The sequence below is a fragment of the Stegastes partitus genome, unplaced genomic scaffold, assembly GCF_000690725.1.
Source record: "Stegastes partitus isolate 25-593 unplaced genomic scaffold, Stegastes_partitus-1.0.2 Scaffold17, whole genome shotgun sequence".
In the NCBI taxonomy this organism is placed as follows: domain Eukaryota; kingdom Metazoa; phylum Chordata; class Actinopteri; family Pomacentridae; genus Stegastes; species Stegastes partitus.
The window spans coordinates 193,843-212,140 of record NW_007577748.1 but is presented as its reverse complement, the minus strand read 5'-3'; positions in this window follow the sequence as shown (position 1 = coordinate 212,140).

Below are 18,298 nucleotides of genomic sequence, written 5' to 3'. Positions count from 1 at the left end.
AAACACACTTTATCTCACCAATTGGCTTATTTGTTGTTTCCTGTTTAGGAACTTAAAGCATTTGCTATTGATGAGATCAAATTTGGTGGAATCTGTTTGAACTTGCAATGTTAAGAAACTTGGTTCCTGATCAAATAATGGGTTGAAACACTTTTTACAAAGCTGGTTGCAAGAGACAAATATTTCTCCTCATAGTCTTATAAATAAAGCAATACGAAATGTTAAAAATCATGTGGCCACCCCTTTTTCAAAAGAAAAAATGGATGCAACAGAAGACAAAACACTGTGTTTTGTCGCTTTTGTAATTCTTTTATGATGTATGTGTTTGCTTCTGTCATCTTATAATCTTTTTGTCTTGTTGTTTGTTTTTTGTCCTCTTTAGACCACATTTCTGACATTAAGAGAATGGGGTAGTAGGGAAATATTCACATGTCTGGTTTATTTATGGCAGCAGTGAGATTGGGACGCCAGCAGTGAGCGTGAGCAGTCAAAGAGTTAAAGGTGCAGCAGAGTTGTTGGCCTGTGTGGAGGAAAAATGAAACACATGAAAGAAATCCGACCACAGCAGCAGTAACTGGGTTGGTTTGTTTTTAATAATAACTTGCACAATGCTTCTGAGTAATGACATGTTTTTTAGTCTGAAACCTGCATGTAATTCATCATTAGAAACTGGTCTGCGGTGACCACATTATACAAGTGCTTTGTTTATGCAAACAGACGCAAATAACACGTTAACCCTGAACAGGCAGCGGCTGGGTGTGCAGGCAGACGCTGCTCTTCTTTTTTGTTTCTGTCTGTCCGTCTCTCCCCCCATCCTAACCTTCTATCTCTACCTGTCTCCTCCTCCTCCTCCTCCTCCTCCTCCTCCCCAGCTCCAGTGATTCTGGGGGGGGCCTTCTCATTTTCCCTCCTGCCCAGAAAAATCAATATTGGGAGGCGGCGTGAAAGACCTTTCACAGGAGTATTACAGCACAGCCCGGCACTCTGATAAGCCTCCTGTTACGTCCTCTCGGGACGGGGCTGGCCAGGCCCGCGCTCCCCACCTGGGGGGAAGGCATTCTGCTCTGGCCGCAGGGAAGAGCGCCATAAAGGCCAAGACGTGGATCACAAGTCTATTGGTGTGGGCTATTAGTAACCTTAGAGCCCCTGACCTGTGACTAGGGTCCTGTGCTGATTCCCACACACACACTAACAGAGTGGGAGGGGACACACAAAAAAAAGACAGTTTATGACGTTGAGGAGCTTTGTCATGCATTCAAGGGAGTGGATAATGTGCTTTTTTTAAAATCCTGTTGTTAATGTATGCACCAACACAGAAGCAGAGTGTTCACAGCGACTGTCGTGAACCTCCCACGCGCACACCTGGACTCACCCGCAGAAACTCACACCCACATACCATCCTCACCAACGTGATTCATGAGGAAATATAAGTGAAAAATGTGCACCAACACAACAGGCCAATATTTAATTTGACAAATGCTGACACGTTACCGCAGGTTGCTGCAGGTTGTTGACAGAAGTGTTGCAAAATGTTAAAAAATACATGACAGCAGTTTGCAGATTGAGCCAACTGATCACTCTTGCTCACTTCTGCCATCCACCCGTAAGTATCTGCTTTTAAAGTTTAGTATCTTTGTTTTAAGTTATGGTAAATAACACAGTTTTGGGCTGAACATCCTGCAAAAAACAGAGAGACAGACATTGCAATGGTTGATGATTGGCATATAGTGTGCCAAAGGTTTACTCAGAATCAGAATCAGAATTAGAAAAAACTTTATTTATCCCAGACAGGCAATTAGGTGATGAAAGAGTGACACATTAAAATGAGCAAGAGAAAGAAAAAAACAAAAAAATGCACAAAAAACCTCATGTGACCTTTGTCTTGTTGGTGACCTTACACAGGAAGACTGTTGACAGTAAAATATATGTCTGTGCTGCATAACTTGGTCCAGTTCCATTTTCTATTGTTCTACATTGCTTACAGTATCAGAATAAAATATGAGTTTCTGAAAGTGGGCAGGTAAAACCTGTGAACTTGATTCATTTAGTTCATTTTAGTGACATGTCAGCGCCTGCCAAATGTGTTTAAATATTTGGTTGAGTACACATTTACACAAACAAATGAACTGTAAATGACAGATAAAGTGAGACACTTCCAGTAAGCTGTTTTGCACAAAATCAGTATGAAAAATGTTCTGCTGTTGCTGTTGCTGTTTTATTTTCTTTTTCCTTTAGCAACTTTGGACCTTAGGCTTATTTTATTTCCTTTGGTCAAGCTAGTCAAGAAAAAAAAGGTTTTAAACATGCACTGCAATACTATGGAAAATGAATTTGTTCAAGATTGTTATTGCATTATATTGGCCTTGAAAACATCATATGAAATCTAAATTTCTTCTCTGAAGACTCCACTGACACACGAGGCAAACATCAAATTAAACTAGCTCTTTAGTTTTACTTTATTAAGATTTTGCTATACAGAAACTCAGCTAATGTGCCTCATTGATTACCGTGTGAGTGTGGTTTGATGAGATTTATGATGCCTGTAAAGAAAAGAATTCACAGCATTTTGAAGTTTTCCTCTTTTATAGCTTTTCATCAATGAATCATCATCATCATCAATGTATTTAGGCGTTTTTGGTCCGCATACACAGTCTCTGGTTGTTGGGATGTGGAACGTCACCTCGCTGGGAGGGAAGGAGCCTGAGCTTGTGCCTCCCGCACAAGCAATATCGGCTAGAAATAGTCGGCCTCACCTCCACGCACAGCCAGGGCTCTGGAACCCAACTCCTAGAGAGAGGCTGGACGCTCCATTTCTCTGGCGTTGCCCGCGGGGAGAGACGGTGGGCTGGAGTGGGCCTGCTCATTGCCCCCCAGCTTAGCCGCCACGTGTTGGAGTTCACCCCAATGAACGAGAGGGTCGCGTCCCTACGCCTTCGGGTTGGGGACAGGTCTCTCACTGTTGTCTCGGCCTATGGGCCCAACAGCAGTGCAGCGTATCCGGCCTTCTTGGAGTCCCTGGGAGGGGTATTAGATAGTGCCCTGACTGGGGACTCGTTTGTTCTACTGGGGGACTTCAACATCCACATGGGCAGCGACAGTGAGACTTGGAGAGGGGTGATCGGGAGGAACGGCCTCCCCGATCTGAACCCGAATGGTGTTCTGTTGTTGGACTTCTGTGCTAGTCACAGTTTGTCCATCACGAACACCATGTTCGAGCACAAGGGTGTCCACATGTGCACATGGCACCAGGACACCACAGGCCGGAGGTCAATGATCGACTTTGTAGTTGTATCATCAGACCACTGGCCGCGTGTTTCGGACACTCGGGTACAGAGAGGGGCCGAGCTGTCCACCGATCACCACCTGGTGGTGAATTGGATCCGCTGGCAGGGGAAGAAGCTGGCCAGACCTGGCAGGCCTAAGCGTATCGTGAGGGTCTATTGGGAATGTCTGGCGGAACCCTCTGTCAGCAGGGTCTTCAACTCCCACCTCCGGGAGAGCTTCTCCCAGATCCCGAGGGAGGCTGGAGACATGGAGGCTGAGTGGTCCATGTTCTCCTCCTCCTCCATCGTCACTGCGGCCGCTTGTAGTTGTGGTCGTAAGGTCTCTGGTGCCTGTCGCGGCGGCAATCCCCGAACCTGGTGGTGGCAACCAGAAGTAAGGGATGCCGTCAAGCTGAAGAAGGAGACTTACCTGTCATTTTTGGCTTGTGGGACTCCTGAGGCAGCTGACAGGTACCAGCAGGCCAAGCGTGCGGCAGCTCGAGCGGTCGCAGAGGCAAAAACTTGGGTCTGGGAGTAGTTCGGGGAGGCCATGGAGGAGGACTATCAGTCGGCCTTGAAGAAATTCTGGCAAACCGTCCGGCGTCTCAGGAGGGGAAAGCAGCTCTCCACGAACACTGTTTACAGCACAGGTGGGGACCTCCTGACCTCGACTGGGGAGGTCGTTGGGCGGTGGAAGGAATACTTCGAGGGTCTCCTCAATCCCGCCGTCATGTCTTCAGAAGAGGAAGCAGAGACTGTGGACTCAGAGGCGGACTCATCCATCACCCGGGCGGAAATCACGGAGGTGGTTAGAAAGCTCCTCGGTGGCAGAGCTCCGGGGGTGGATGAGATCTGTCCTGAATACCTCAAGTCTCTGGATGTTGTGGGACTGTCCTGGTTGACACGTCTCTGCAACATCACGTGGCGGTCGGGGACAGTGCCTCTGGATTGGCAGACCGGGGTGGTGGTCCCTCTGTTTAAGAAGGGGGACCGGAGGGTGTGTTCCAACTACAGAGGGATCACACTCCTCAGCCTCCCCGGTAAGGTCTATTCCAGGTTACTGGAGAGGAGGATCCGACCGATAGTCGAACCTCGGATTCAGGAGGAGCAGTCTGGTTTTCGTTCCGGTCGCAGCACACTGGACCAGCTCTATACCCTCCATCGGGTGCTCGAGGGCTCATGGGAGTTCGCCCAACCAGTCTACATGTATTTTGTGGATCTGGAGAAGGCATTCGACCGTGTTCCTCGTGGCGTCCTGTGGGGGGTGCTTCGGGAGTATGCGGTCCAGGGCCCTCTGTTAAGAGCTGTCTGTTCCCTGTATGACTGCAGCAGAAGCATGGTTCGCATTGCCGGTTATAAGTCAGACCTGTTCCCAGTGCGCGTTGGCCTCTGCCAGGGCTGCCCTTTGTCACCGGTTCTGTTCATTATTTTTATGGACAGAATTTCTCGGCGCAGCCAGGGGGAGGAAGGGGTTCGGTTTGGGAACCACAGAATATCATCTCTGCTGTTTGCAGATGATGTTGTTCTGTTGGCTTCATCAAACCAGGACCTTCAGCGTGCACTGGGGCGGTTTGCAGCCGAGTGTGAGGCAAGCGGGATGAGGATCAGCACCTCCAAATCCGAGGCCATGGTTGTCGACCGGAAAAAGGTGGCTTGCCCTCTCGGGGTCGGTGGAGACTCCTTGCCTCAAGTGGAGGAGTTCAAGTATCTCGGGGTCTTGTTCACGAGTGAGGGCCGGATGGAATGTGAGATTGATAGACGGATCGTGGTGAAGAGAATGCTGAGCAAGAGAGCAAAGCTCTCGATTTACCGGTCAATCTACGTCCCAACCCTCACCTATGGTCATGAGATCTGGGTAATGACCGAAAGAACGAGATCGCGGATACAAGCGGCCGAAATGAGTTTCCTCCGCAGGGTGGCTGGGCGCTCCCTTAGAGATAGGGTGAGGAGCTCAGTCACACGGGAGGAGCTCGGAGTAGAGCCGCTGCTCCTCCACATCGAAAGGAGCCAGTTGAGGTGGCTCGGGCATCTTTTCTGGATGCCTCCTGGACGCCTCCCTGGGGAGGTGTTCCGGGTGCGTCCCACCGGGAGGAGACCTCGGGGAAGACCCAGGACACGCTGGAGGGACTATGTCTCCCAGCTGGCCTGGGAACACCTAGGGGTTCCCCAGGAAGAGCTGGGGGAGGTGTGTGCGGATCGGGAAGTCTGGGCGGCTTTGCCAATGCTGCTGCCTCCGCGACCCGACTCCAGATAAGCGGGAGAAGATGGATGGATGGATGGAAATGTTAAATCAGTGATTGCATAAATATTCACTCCCAGAAGATGTGAGAAACTTAAGTCAACTGGAAGAAGGTTCGTTTGAAATTAAAATTCGGTTTTTTGGCCATCAGACGATATTTAGTGGACACCAAACACTGCACATCATCACAAACACACCGTCCCCTCCATGAAGCATGCAAGCTTGGCAAAGAGGAAAGGGGCAAAACTGCAGCGTCCAGATGTAAAAGGCTGACTGAGACCTATCCACACAAATACCTACTTGATACATGTGCAATCACAATTTTACATTTTTAATTTTTTAATGAATTGACATTACTTTGTAGAATTCTTTTCCGCTTTGATATAAAAGTGTCTTGTTTTTGTAAATTCTTCTCAAAAATGCCAAATTATATTGATCATGAGTCAATGCTGAAAAGCAATGGAAGAGGAAAACTTTCAAGGGGAGTGAATACGTTTTATAGGCACTGTCAATAATAGTGACTAAAACTATTGACCCTATTCCTGACTGGTGCCAAGTGACAAGTTTTTAGGACATTTAAATTCTTTATCTCTAATCTTCCTTTATTATCCTTTATTTATTCACATTTAAAAACCCATAATATGCTTTTGGGGGTTATTCTCGTTATATAGTATTTTCTGCATGCAAAAAGTCTGCAAAAATACAAAGCTTTAAATCAACATCAAGGAGAATTATTCTCACCTGCAGAAAATGTTGTTACTTAACTGCCTGAAATGCCTTGTTTGAAATCCTGTCTTTTCTTCTGTTAATTATTTATGCTACCATGTAACACATTTGTAAATTGGCTTATATGGCCACGCACTCAAACATTACTGTATGCCAGCCATTGTTACCTCGCTTTCATCAGGCCAGCTGACCAATCGGAGCAGACTGGACTTTTCAGGAGAAAATCCTTAAAGTGACAGAAGCTAAAATGGAGTGTTTCCACCAGAGAGTGAAAGGAGGTGTGAGAGAAATTTGTGTTTTTGAACTTTTAAGCATGTAATCATTTTGTAGGAGATTATTATCCTGTGAATGTGCAGAATACGATATGAGTACATGATCTCAGTAACACATAATGACAGATATTTTGACATTCCAGATTAAATTTTTTGTATTTGATATAATTAGTCTTCCAAAAAAAACGTTTTTTTTTAAAGTATAGATATTTTATTATATGCAAATAGTTATTTGTGCCTATGCCTACCAGGTCTTGTTTGCTTTCCATTGTCTCATACTATTGGCGGTGAAGTAGTTTTGGCCGTTGTTACCACTCAACATTTGCATGCATTGTTATTCCTGGATAAATCCCTTTCCAAAGTGACTCCACTTGAACTGTTGTTTGTCAGATAGAGTGGTTTGCTCTCAATTACTTTTCAGAGCTGTTATCTAAACCAGAACTGGCAGAGAACCACTGAATCGCACTGGTCGCTGCCTGAGATAAAGCACAGTTAAAAATACATTTTTCAAAACTAAAAAAAAAAACAGCTCCCTTTTCAACATGTGTCCCAGATGAATTTGTGGGTGCATAGGGAGCTGATCCATCAAGTGGACTCACACAAAGAGCCAGCACACTGTGGTCCAAGTTCAGCTGGATTACAGTCACAAAAACAATCCCAAAAAAAAGGAGGTCTGGTTGCTAAATGCTCTCCCTTCATCAGTTTGTGCAGCTGGGAGTCATCTGAGGGGAAGTATGGGACAGCGGAAGCTCCTGGCTGTGAGGTAGAAAATAGGGAGGTTATGAAAGCCCGTGTTGAGAGAGAGAGTTCTTGAGGCCATGTTTATGAAAGTGGAAGAACTACTTTCATGGCGGTTGTCTGGGGACTTAGGTCATTTCCTGCATAGAAGTGATGTTCTAAGTCAGCAGTGATCTATGGATATGACATGCCCCATGCAATACCCAGCTTTCTGGGGTTCTATTTGTTGTGCTCACAGTCGCCGAACTTTTACTTCACAAGCTCAAAATGTATAAAATGCTTTTAAAATGTTCATTTTTGCTGAGGTGTCATAGCGTTTTCAACATTACCTGAATTCTTGACACGGAAAACAAAAAAACAAACAAAAAAATTCCTATTACCTCCCACACAGCCTGCTATTGGCATCAACGCCAACTTGTTCTACAGCACTTATCCAGATTGTTTCTCCTGACTAGATCCTTGCTTGTGTTGTATCTGCACTCAGATGTACGTCGCTTTGGATAAAAGCGTCTGCTAAATGAAATTGTAGAATGGTAGAATTCTGCATCCAATTTCTCCAGCAACACCTGTTGCCAAGGATACAAACTCCTGCTTTTTTTTGTCTTTATTGTCTTTTTACATTTTCTGTTGCATATTCCAATGGTATAATCTAATGTATCTTCCATGTCATCACACAAGGTTAAAGGTGTTTTTGTTCAGTTTTTTATTTCCTTTTACAATGCTTCCTGGTTCAGTTTTGTTGTTATGCTAACCCAATCAGAATCTGTAATCAGAAGTCTGTACCACGAAGCAGGACGTTATCCAGGTAACTTCAGAGTTAACCTTTGGTTTTCAGGTCTATGACACATTCACTTCTTACTGGATTCATAAGTTACCATACTACCAGATACCATCTGGAGCAGGTTATGTTCAGGATAACAGATCAACACCGTCTACTGACCAGATCACTTGGAAAATGGTGTCACCATTCCTGTGAGGATTGCCTGAAGTGTTGTGAGAAGGTCTCTGAGGAAGGCATGAGTTTCTAGAGCTGCTGTTTCAAAGTCACTTTATTGTTCTATAAGCCTTTATTATCAATATGACCCTAAAGCAGAGATTGATAAAGCACTAAAGCCTTGTATGTCTTAACTTTATAAGGTCATAAGTCTACTTACCAGTTTGAAGGATGGTTTTATATTTCTTGTTTACTCCCAAAACTTTATAAAACAGCAAGCAGCAGCAAATAGGGTTGTGAGGGTTATGGACTTGTTTTAGATATGTGTTTTTCTGTGTTTGGCTGGTGTGCTCGTCACTTTCAGGCTGGGTGGGGCCGATCGGAGGAGGACGCTCTCACGCTGGCGCAGCTGCAGCTCATCTGCTCATCAGCAGATAGCCTAAAAGCCACGGTTTCACAGGACTCCAGCGCCAGATGATTGTGATACTTCGCTAGTGGTACAGTCAGGCCGTGTAGCAGCTGCTCCAAGAATTGAGATCTCCTGCGAATCTAATTTTGAGTTTCGATTAACGTTGTATTCTCTCCGTGTTCTCTTCAGCGTCCCTCTGTTGGCTCCAGTGTCCAGCCATGACTCTACACGCCAGCCTCCACTGCCACGAAGTCACAAGTCGGGATCTTACACGTCATGGGCACCCTCACCAGAAAAACCTCCACATGGGCACCTGGATCACCGTGTGCCTGCCTCTTCACCTTAATTCTGCCGGATCTCTGTGCCAAAAAACACATCAGACCTGCACCTGCTGAGGACGCCATACCACGCCATGCTCCATCCACATCCCCACTGCCTCTCTCCCTTCCCCGGTTGCCATTCATTCTCTGTTTAAGTCCTTATTGTTTCCTATTATTGCTAGTGTTCATTCTGACTGTGTTGCTGACCTTTTCAGCAGTAATTGATTGTCCTTGTGCCACATTCAGTGGCGTGTTAATTCTTAGATCTACACTTTCTAGTTTGGTTGTTTAATTTACATATGCCTAATCTTGCTAGTGAGATTGAATCTGTCTGATAGTTCAAGCTGTGTAGTTCTAGTTCATTTTCCTTTCTAGTTTTCCTGCCAGCCAAAAGTTGTTCCCTTGAGTAATCACGCCGATTATCTTCCCTAACCCTGTCACATCCCGATACCCTCAGTTTGTCTTCCTGTAAACATTGTGGCTGTGTTTTGTCGCCTTACACTTGAGCCATAAACCTGATCCGTGACAGGGTTGAGTTCCTGAGTTGATAGCCAGCTTTATGTGAGCGCTTGGTGAGAATGTGATTAGGTTTAGTAAAGCCAGATAGCGAAAAGAAACCAAGAGTATGTTGAACTTGCTTCACAGTGCAGGAAACACCTAAAGACAAGAGCTTGTCATGTCATGGCGTTTGGTTGTCACCATGGACTCCTTAGACTATTCAGTTTGATTATTTGTTTAGGTATTTTTTTGCCCCCTGGCTTACTTTCACTTTGTGCCATTTCTCACATTTGTTGTCACAGAGCGGGTCAGAGGCTCAAGCGCAGACAAGACACAGCAGACAGAAAATTCAAACAATAAATGTGTTCACAATATGTATCTCAACACAGAATCACACAAAGGTGAAGGATTAGGGGAGGTGCTGTAACTAGAATTCTCACCAGGCTGGCTTCAATAGGAGACTAGTGATCAAAGGGGAAAGTGCACCAAACTGGAAATGCCTACGGAAGCCAAGGCAGGACAAAATCCTGAACATGATGTACCAAATAAGACGTTTAATCTTACAAATGGTGATTTCTTACAAGGACTGACTAACCAGGACTTGGTATGACCAAGCTAGAAAAGTTAAAGGCAAGACAGAACTGGAAAAAGGTACACGATGCATAACAGCAACAACAAAAAAAAAAAACACTGTTCAAACTACACAAAGTGGTGTAAAAGCGCTTAATGCTATCCTATGATCCCGAGAGAATGTGGCAAGAGCTTAGCTGACAACCTGGTGGGGAGAGAGGGTCAGGGAATGCAGATGGAGGTGTGTGACTTTACAGATAATCCGCGAGGTGTATCAGAGCTGAACCAGGTTGGAGTCTGCAAGGCAGGAACTGAGACGTCAGCAGAAGGCAGGTGGAGCAGGCAGAGAGGGTCGCGGAGGCAGAGGGAAACACCTGTTAGCACAGAGCAGTGGCCTGGGTCGACTAACTGGTGTTCTTCAGCATCGAGGAGTGGTCTGAGCGTGGCTTTTATGTAGCAAGTAGATGATTGTCAGGTGGAACACCCCTGGCCCCAGGTGTGCTCACTCAGGTAATTATCCAATGGCCTGCACCTATACATGGTCTACACAAACCTCACTCACAGCCACATGAGGGAAAAGGGCAAGGAGGAAGAAGGAGGGGAAGAGGGAAGACTGCCAGTAAGCATAGCTGGAAGTTAAGGTAATGACATTTGTCTTATTCATGTGTTCAGTATATACAACCATTCCAAATGTCCACATTTTAAGAGTCACATATTTTGAGGCATATTCCTGCTCAGTACATAAGGGCTCTGGGATGTCCCACTGGTAACTTGTTGTGTTCATTAGAGCTTTGATGCCTACTTTTTTAAGCCATTATGAATTCATTTTGTGAGTTTGCATATCTGACACTTTCCTGAGGGACTTACCCATATTTCATAGCAAAATTGTGGCGATATATATACGTGGTTGTCCTGCCCCCTTACTAAATGTATGCAAACCAAACATGAATGGTAAGGTCATTCACCACAAAGGTTATCTGATAATGACAACACCTGGCTGCTCCCTATTGTGGTTAGTTATTGCACATATGTTGGGTTGCTAGTGTTTCCAGTGAAACCTTGGCAGATGGTTCACAGATGTTCATAAATTTTCTATCTTTTGGAAGTTCAAAATGTACAATGTGAATGAAACACGAGTCAAATTTCACTCCTTTTCCAATGACGTTGAATTGTTTCCAAGCAATGTGTGTTGTTACAATGTGTTCCATTCCTCCTGTTGATGGCATTTAAAGCTCTCACGATCTCACACACTCGAGCATCACATTAGTTAAGTCTGTGAGGGTTTAGTGCTTAGACCGTAGGGTGGAGCTTGGAACAGGGTCAATGTCTAGTCTCTCCATCTTTCAGTTGTCAGTTTGTTCAGTTTGCGCCATTTGCCATGCAGGTTTGTGTCAACTTTACTTGCATCTTTCTCTTGTTCCTGGATATCTGCCACAGCCTGTTCCCTGTGTTTTTGTAGGACTGCTTGATTTTTGTAATTCGTCATTGGTTCAAGAATGTTCTCTTTTTGTTCTTTAAAATCCCTTTCCTATCATTGATTTAACACTCTAAGCTCATTTCTGTGTATCAAAGTATAACAACATATTTAGAAGTTTTAAAAAGTGGGTGTTTTCCGTAAAATAAGGCCTATTTCTCCATCCACCCCTCCACTACTGGAGATTGAGTAAACCAGGTCTCCTGAGCGGCTGCCATTGCTACTAAAATGTGATTATTTAAACACAATCTAGTCACTCATAGGACATGTGTCCTATAAACCACTCATTTGTTTTATAAGATTCATTAAACTAGCACAGCGTGATGAAAGAGACCTGTGAACCTAGGAAACAGCTGAGCCACGTTGTCCATATACAGTACAGTATAAGTGACTAACTGAGATAAGCATTTGTTTATGTTAAGTCTCACACAGCTCTTAAAGTCATACTTCAATGTACCTATTCACAGTGACACAATTGCACATTTATTGTAACATGTCAATGAACAATGGAGGTTTCAGGACCTTCCTGTTGGTTCCTGATAGCAAAGTCATAACATTTGTCAGCCTGCTGTACTGTACTGTACTGTGCTGTATTTTTAGATTTTTTTTAGTTACTTTATTTTACTCTATATTTATTGCTTACTCTATATTGTTGCATTGTTGCACCAACCCACCAGAACAAATTCCCCATATTGTGTAAACTATACCTGGCAATAAATCTGTTTCTGATTCTGATTCTGTATGTCTTACACAATTGATAAACCTTCTTATGGAAAACCCAGACTATCAAGTAAAACAGTCATTTTTCTGATAAACATTAACAGACTTCTGCAAACTGACTCTGCAAAAATCTATTAAAGCCACTTTGCAGCAAACGCAGAATTTCTGACATTAGTTTCTCACGTTGGTAGTGTCAAAAAAGATGTGGCAGCAATTTTCTTTGAATGAGAAGTGTATCAAAATTGTTTGCTGCAATGAAATGGAAAAACCTGTATGCTATACATGATGAGCTTATAGAATAGTGCAGTGTTTGTTTGTTTGAACATGTGCTTACAGTATGCAGTCCATTACTTTTTCATTATATCTGTTTTAAAAGTCTGAGCTTATACCTACAGTAGGGAGCACAAGTCTTAGACAACTAACTGAAATACTTAGATTTTGTTTTTACATTTATTGCATTTCTTTCATCACAAGTCCTATCAACTAATTTGTATGAAGTATTAAACACTAAAAAATGTGCAGGAATTTCAGAATATCTCATGTCTCAGCAGCACTTAAGGTACATAGAAGTGAGATTTGTTCAAGCACAATAACCCACGTTTTCCCAGCATGATCTGACTCTGTTTTAAAGAGCTTCTTGTCATGTCAGGAATGTTTACCTTTCTCCATCTTCAAGCACCTCATAAATGTTCAGTGGGGTTGAGGTCAGGTGACTGTAAAGGAAAATCCATGAAAGTTAGCACTCCTTGGTTTTCTTTGGTCTTCAAGGCAAAGCTCTGAGATGTTTTCATTCTTATCATTCTGCTACAGTATGAATCCTTCTCCACAAAATGCAAATCAGAGAGTGGAAAATGATTCTCCATTTGTTTTTTTTGGTTTTTTTTAAATCTAAGAATGGAGTGCTGCTTCTAATTGATCGGGGTAGAGTTGACACACAGATGTCCAACTCCAGAGTAACACCCCCTGTAGATATAAATATTCCCAGCACCACTGCTGTTACTGCCACTTAGTGCTACTGGGATTCATTTGTAAATGGGACTTTTTTTTCATCATCCACAGTAGAATGCTGCTCTGTTTTAGCCCATACCAAACATTTGGCCTTAATTACCCTCCTGAGAAGTGGTTTAGAGGCACTACTCATCTTCTGAGACTCTACAGCCTTCATTTGTCAAGACTCTGTATTTGTAAATTCCGAAAGTTTGATGTACTGAACTTCTCATGATGTTCTCACTTTTGGTCTGTGTGTTCCTGCTTCGGATACAACTGGTCGAGTTTCCACAAAGTGTTTTAGAGCTCCATGCGCTGCAGCCGTAGAAACCTTCAGTACAGCCTTGACTTAACGTTTCGACAATCTGACTTATGGCACTCTCGCTTATTTCTGATGCCATCTTTCCACTATCACAATGTTACTTAGTGAGTAACATTCTACTGGAAACTTCAGGCAAAGTCATAATTTTTACATGTGAACAATGGCTGCAGATTGATCAAATGAAACATCCACCATGTCATCTGAATGGTGCTTCAATAGAAGAATACAACTCAAGGAAATCAGATTTTTTTGTACAAAGGAGTTAACATGGTTAATATAATCTACTTCAGTTGAATTATTGATCTAGAAATACTACAGCATCTGAAATATTTCTTCAGTTTACAGTCACAACTTCAAGTAATGTGAAATTAAATGCAATTGAATGATTCTAAATCCTCAAACTTTCTGATTATATAGCTTTACATGAAAATATGACAAGTTTCATGTGGTCTCAGACTTTTGCATCTCACTCAGCAGTATTTGTTAATATTGTGTGAAAAGCAAAGACTTACACGAAGAACTGACACTCTGTGCCGGCTTGAAGCTAGAAGATCCCCAGTTCGCCTGGGATCTTTCTGCGTGGAGTTAACATATTCTCTTCCTCCAGTTCAAAATTATGCTGAGGTTAATTGGTGATTCTTAATTGTCTGTAGGTCTGAATGTGTGTGTGCTTGGTTGTCTGTCTCTAAGTGTAGCCCTGTGACAGACTGGTGACCTGTCCAGGGTGTCCCTTGCCTTCACCCTGAGTCGACTGGGATAGACTCCAGTCCTCCCACGACCCTGGTGATGATTAAGCGGTGTATACATGATGGACGGATGGATGGTCTCTTTGTTTGCCCTATAACAACTCTGATGAAAATCCAGGCAGGAATACAGTTACCAGCATGTTCGGAGAGGTTTGCAACACAGCTAAACAGATGCAATCTTTTTTTTTTTTTTTTTGTATTTTTAAAACTCAACACAGAAGAATAGCTGTATTGTTAAAAATGAAACCATAAATCCAAGAAATACAGCAACTCAAGCAGTGACTTTAGCATGACACATTTGCAAAATCATTCAGAAGAGAGTTACTTTTCCATCAATAATAACTCAAGAACCAGTGTAGAAAGTTCCTTGAAAAAGCAACTCATTTCCCCAATGCTGCACTTAAAAACCACTTAGAAGTATTAATCTTCAAGTTCACAGCTTCTTGATAAAATAGACTGAATGATGTGCTTTTCAAAAGTGATGAAAGATGTTTTTTATTGTAACACTACAATAGGTTTCCAGATCATTCTTCCTTTTTTTTTTTTTCTTCAAAAATGGGTTGTTGACTTATTCAGGGGGTCACTGAAATAAATGAGGTGGCAAATGAAGATTGTTTTAGTATAAACAGCATAGTAATAGAGAGTAAAACATCACACTTGACAGCTAAAATGAAATTGAAACGTGTTCATTTGGAATACTTTTGAGAGGAGTTTGGTTGGTACATTGTCAGAAATAAACCGAGTGATTAATAGTCTGTCATGAGGTCTTTCCTGTGTTTCAGTTCAGGGTGACTCATACAATCACAGATAGCAGGGTGTGTGTTGGCCTCGTGCTTCATTAAGAGTTGGACCAAACACAACTGGTCAGGATGTTGTTCCAGTCAGGTGTAGTGAAGCTTAACATGTTGAAGCCAAAAAAACATTAGGTTTTGGCTTTGTGAGATTAATTGCGGAGCAATTTGTAATGTAACCAAGCAAACTATACTAGATTTATTCACTTTTAAATTGGTTCATACCAATATACGTTTTATAATTTAATGCATTAGAAGTATTTTTTACAATGTCTTACAATTAAGTAAGTGATATCACAAGGCTAGCAAAACATTTCAGCTCATTACCACTGGAGACGTGTGAATAATTATTTCTGAAAAAAAAACAAAACAAAACAAACATTTTATCGAAATCAAAGAAAGCTTGTCAGGGATAAATACTGCATGAAAACAATAACATACTCAAGGTCATTCTAAACCATGAGATATAGGCACAGCTTTGAAGTGGCTATAGACAGAAGGCTAAAGGCCAAGCACTCCCTCTGGTACAATTGTTTTAGCAAAATGTGGTCACAAATGAGCTACACAAACTTGTGGTATGTGCTTACATTCTTCTGGGAGAGCTGAAACCTCGCGAGGTAAGAGCTATCATTCACCAGCTTTTAAGGGATGCCAGTTTTTCTTCATTGTATTAAGAACTGCACACATAACACAGTATTAAAGGCAGCAAGTTTTCCCCAAAAATGTATAAAAAAAAGAGTTCAAAAACCAAACTGTTGGAGAGAACAGGTTTTACTTGAAAACAGCGTTCTCAGGAAATGATATCTGAAGCTTTAAACACTGATTATGTGACAATTTTTTTTCTTCTGCAAACCGTCAAATACCTTAAATATCGTCATTTAGAATTTAGAAACAATTCACATATTTTGATCTTGTAGCAACAGGTGGCAAACACATACTAAACCTAACTATGCAACAAAGAAACAAACAAAACTACAGACTGCTTTTTTTTTTTTTTTTTTTTAAGGAAGTTGGAGTGTCCATGCAACTTTGAAACTTGCAGATTTCTTTTCCCAGTGCATGTCAGTAATTATCCATAGCTACGCTATTTCACCTGTTGCAAAATTGCATCCCTCTTGGACACACCAGAAACTATCCACAGAAGTTTGAAAAACAAACAAATTGATGAGGAACAGTTGGATATGTGTACTTTATTCATATTTCATATATGTTTGTTTACATTTATACAAAAATACAGAATACAGTAGAGTTTTCACCCAGAATACCAACCGGGCAATAATTACATCTGTTTTTTGGCACCCAGACTTATTTCCTGCCTAGAGCCATTTGATTCACCCACTGGAGTGGGATGGATTGGATCACTCGTGCCCGAAAACACTGTTCAGGATGCAGCTCTGGTTATTCTGAGACCATACAACAACCCACATAGGAACAGTATTGAAGGGCAGTCATTCTCTCGGCTAATGCACGAAAATGCTTGGTTTCTAGCTTCCATGCATCAGACATACCAACTGTTTCTGGCTCTCGCACAGACAGGAAAATGGGAGACCATGTTGTTTTATTTTGTTTTTTTGTTCACAGCTTAGACCTGTTGCAGCTCATTATATTCATAGACTATGTATAAAAAGCAATTTTGACATAGTATACCTTGTTTGTTAGTTTGTGGCTAACCTGTGTCTCTGTCAGAATACTGGGCACTGCATGTAATAGTCTTCATGTAGAGAAGCACAACCTAAAGAGAAAGTCTCAGGTCTAAACTGCTATAGATAGTGTATTCCAATATTGTTCAAAAATGCATCTTTGAATGGAAATAATTGCCTAAAAGCTATGAAATTACAGCACTTTACCACACTACCAATTTCGGATATCCCTGCTAAAAGTACTGTTGTGGTGGACTATATGGACACCAGTGTGGTTTACTTTTCCTAACGTAGATTTAGCTCTAAACTGCCATAGAGAATATGGCACAGGTAATGTGTCCCCATGAATAGTGTTCCTCAAAAATGCATTTTTGAATGAAAAAAGTTGCCTTGCAGTTCAACACAACAAACGATACTTCACCACACCAAAGAATTCCAGCTATTGATGCTGAAACATACTGTTGATCTGAACTATATGAACACCAATGTGGTATACGTTTCTCTCTTTTTTTCTTTCTTTCTTTTTTTTTTCAAATACAGTTTCATTTTTGCACAACATACTCTTGTCTCCTGCAAAAAATATCCCAACATATAATCCCCGATACACAGGAAACAAGCAGATACCAGTTGAACTGTTTCCTAAAGGTTACAAAGGCTAAAATGTAACATGTGGACAGAAATGTTACAACCACTGCAGTTTATTTTTGCTGATATAGTTTTCACATACCAAAGCACGGCATTACCAGGAAACTGGGTTCCAAATCGTAACTGGGCACAGGTCAAGCCAACTAAATTGGTATTTAAAAAAGGAGAGAGGCTAGGAATCATGTCTACTGGGTTATTGAGGTGAAGTTATTCTAATCTGCACTGTAATGATCTCCCCACTTTCTGCCACCACACAGAAATATAGACAGGCTTTTGACATTTACACATGAGTCAGTCACACTAATCAAACAAGGCACAAAACCAAGAATGGACATGGTACAACATAAGACCACAAATATGATAGAAATACTCTAACTAGATACAGAAACAGATGTTTGTGTCCTGCCACTTCTGTCATTTTCAGCTAGTTGCCTGATGGAAAAGGTCACAGCCAGCGTGCCCTATTCACACTCCTACCTCTTCAGTGATTGTCATTAATAGTATCGATAATCATCTTCAAACCCAGAATCCAATAATGGTCTACTTTGCTAGGTCTTTGGGTCAGGCTTTGTGGGAGTCAACTGTCTTCTTAGATATTTTTAACCCCTCTGCCTTTCTCCTCGTAGCTCTGATAAGATCTGTGATTACTTGGAAAGGAGCACTTCCAACTTGTAATTTCTCCAGTTTCAGAATGCACCAAGTAAAGGAGTGCAGGGAGGAGCCCATTAGTTTATTACCAGAATGGGCCTGAGGGTTTCAGCAATGACTAGAGCTGAATACAAGGGAATTTAACAACCTCACTGACAACCGTTTACAGTTGACTACAAGTATGTTAATGATTTCTGGCCTGTCAAATGGATTTTCAAACACTTGGGAAAGACAAATCTGAAACTCACCAAGTTTAAAAAAAAAAAAAAAAAAGGAAAACGTTTTGAAAGTCACACCATTGTGCTACAGTTCAGTATGTGAAGGAGATGACCATGCATTTCCTTTAAAGTGTGTTG